The following is a 2,862-nucleotide window of genomic DNA, read 5'->3' on the forward strand; positions in this document are numbered from 1 at the left end:
TTGAGATTGTGATTAAGGTTTACCAGTAAGGAAAACTAATTCAAATGTGTGTGTGAAATATAGGAAAAGTGGTGCAAATAAGTAGTGATGTGACGTTCTGTATCGAGGCTTCGAAGCTTGTGTCGAGTAATGGAGGGGGCGTTTCCGCGATGCGCGGAAGGCTTGCTTCATTTGTGGGAGGAGCTGAAAATGATGACGTCCGAAGCCTCGCTGCCCGGCTGTACCACGTGACTGGTTCATGAAGTGGTTCGCATTTGCCGCGAGCTATGACAGAGATAAACCCCTCAGACTTCAGTCAAAATGTGGGTGTTTGATGGAGAGTTGCGGTTAGTGAGAGTTTGGAGACAGTTTGGAGGTTTATGAGAGTGAGGAGAGAAAGTCAGGAGAGAATGGAGCCAGCTAAGAAGAGGAGGATGTCCTCCCCTGTGTGGGAACATTTTGATCTTATATCTCCCAACAAGGTATGTAAATTTCTACAGAAGATGTATTTTCATAATACTGATGGTGCAATACAATTTATGTTAAGCGGCTTTACTTTTGTACAAGGTGGAGTGTTTGCTATGTGCCAGGCAGCTGGGATATAACAACAACACCTCATCCATGCTTAGGCACTACAGAGCTTTGCATGAGAATAGGGGGAACAGCGATTGTGGAGCAAGACCAGGTGAGCATCAAATGCCATGATAATACAGCATGCAGTAATGTTACTAAATGATATAACAATATTATACAGCTGTTATAAGTTACGTGTGTGATATTTATATTTGTGCTTTGTCTTTATTGTCTTTCCTCAGCAGAGCAATCTCAAATAGATGAAGACCTGGTTAGCATGGTGATTGAGGACTCCCAGCCATTTAGCATTGTGGAGGACAAAGGATTCAAAAGATTTGTTAAATCATTAAATCCTAGCTATGTTCTCCCCACTAAAAAGGTCATAAAAGCAGTGAAAATTTAGTTTTTACAGAATAAAATGTGGGCAGGACTGACGCCTCAGTGTGTAGCTGTCCATACCTCAACGTTACAAAAGCACCACCACTGTCCACACCCCAACCACACCTCACAGTAAATTATCATTTCCATTTTAAGCATTTCCAAATGATCATTTTCCATACTGCCAGTATAAATATATGTGACAGGTGAGACCTGGAGATTTGGGACCGCCCCTGGTGGGCGGAGCTGGTCTTCGCTCCTTTCATAAGCGCAGGTGTGGGCAATTGGGTATTCCTTTGCAAATCTGAAGCTGCGAGTGCTTGGTCCGAGTTGGGCAAGTTGGTGTTTCTTAACTATGAAAGTCTGATACACGTCCTTCCCCTAAACTTCTGTTAGAACGGTGGGAAACATTGCTCCCGTGAGAACGGTATAGTGGACTTCATCGCCACTGACCCACATTTATTAGGGTGTGACACGAACTTGTGGACAGAGTACCGAGCTGCTGCTTTGCCAGGTGGATTTCTGGCTGCGGGCAAAGGACCCGACACATCAGTGTGTTTTAATTTGTTTTAAACTGGTGTAAGCCGACAGACTGACTGCTGCGGCTGTCGATGGTTTTGGTTTTTGGTTTTACTTTTTCTGTATCAGTAGGCACCACAGATATTGATCTTTTTAGTATTTTAACCCCTTTATTTATATATATATATATTGTCGCAGACGGTGAAGGCGCTGCAGGGAAAACAAATCCTTTTTTTTGTCTCCCCGCTTTTGCATGCACAGCGGTGGGCCCGAGTGAAGACGGCACTGAATATTTGACTTTTTTTCTATAGTGTTTTACCCATTTGGGGTCATGTGTGAGTTGCCGTCCATGTTTAACCTGTGTGCTATGTCGATTTGTTTTTAAACGGTTCCCCGCAGCGCTTGTCCCGTCTCACGGGCAATCGCACAGTTTTATCGTCTCTAATAAGGTAACGTTTTTAATTGGTTTGAGGTGCCGCTGTTACACTGTTTCTTTTATTTTGTATTAAAAAATTAAACTCTTTTAAACTGACTGTGCGCCTACGGCTCTGTCCTATTTTAAATAGGTACCTACCACGGGTCACAAACTGGCGTTGTCGACAGAATGAGCCTCTAGGTGTGCACAGCGATTAGTCAGTTGGTTTGTGTAAAATTTTTATTTTTATGGGTGTGTGTTTTAAACTGTTTTATATTTGTATTTATTTTTTTAGGCAAAGCAGCAGCTGGTAAATCCTGGTGGTAACAAAGTGTAATCTGCATTTAAACACAGTAGGCACTTACTGTTGAGGGTTTTTATTTTTTATTATGGAGTCCCAATCAGGCATTTCTAGCCCCTGTAGACCTCATGACTCTACCCCTATGGAGGGCTCTCTCCAAGAGAGGCTGGTTTATATCCCTAGAGAGAGGTCGTGCCCCCTGTTTAGTGGAACTGGGGAAATTAGTGTCCAAAGTTGGGTGGAGGAAATAAAATCTGTGATGCGCACTCGTAGACTTGCCCCTGTTGATAGAGCCCATTATATCTATGATCATTTGACTGGTGATGCTCGTGAGGAAATAAAATATAGGTCCCAGCAAGTAAGAGAAGATCCAGACCGCATTTTTGGTATTCTCCTTAGCCAGTATGGTTGCCCCATGTCCTTTATTGCTGTTAAGGAAGCTTTTTATGCAAGAAGGCAGCAAGAAGGAGAGTCACTGAGGGAATTCTCACATGCATTGTTTTCTCTCATGGACAAAATGATCCAAAGTTGTCCAGAGAGGCGAATTCCTGAGGCTGCTAGACTGCTTTCTGATCAGTTTGTAGAGGGTGTCCGGGATGGAAATTTGAGCCGCGAGCTTAAAAGGATTGTTCGCGAACATCCAGATTATGACCTCCATACTTTAAGAGATGAAGGCCTCAGGTGGGAGCGGGAAGGC

General features: G+C 43.4%; 1 long non-coding RNA gene across 1 annotated transcript; it reads left to right on the forward strand.

Moving 5' to 3' along the window:
- The first annotated feature begins 240 nt into the window (after nt 1-240).
- On the forward strand, nt 241-975 carry LOC146667441 (uncharacterized). The gene is made up of 3 exons (XR_014911951.1): nt 241-461; nt 547-664; nt 795-975. It is a non-coding gene; the product is annotated as an uncharacterized LOC146667441 (long non-coding RNA).
- Nucleotides 976-2,862: the final 1,887 nt, after the last annotated feature.

This window comes from Rhamphochromis longiceps, linkage group LG6, assembly GCF_057381845.1.
Source record: "Rhamphochromis longiceps isolate RC_006_pf linkage group LG6, R_longiceps_female_GT1.1, whole genome shotgun sequence".
In the NCBI taxonomy this organism is placed as follows: domain Eukaryota; kingdom Metazoa; phylum Chordata; class Actinopteri; order Cichliformes; family Cichlidae; genus Rhamphochromis; species Rhamphochromis longiceps.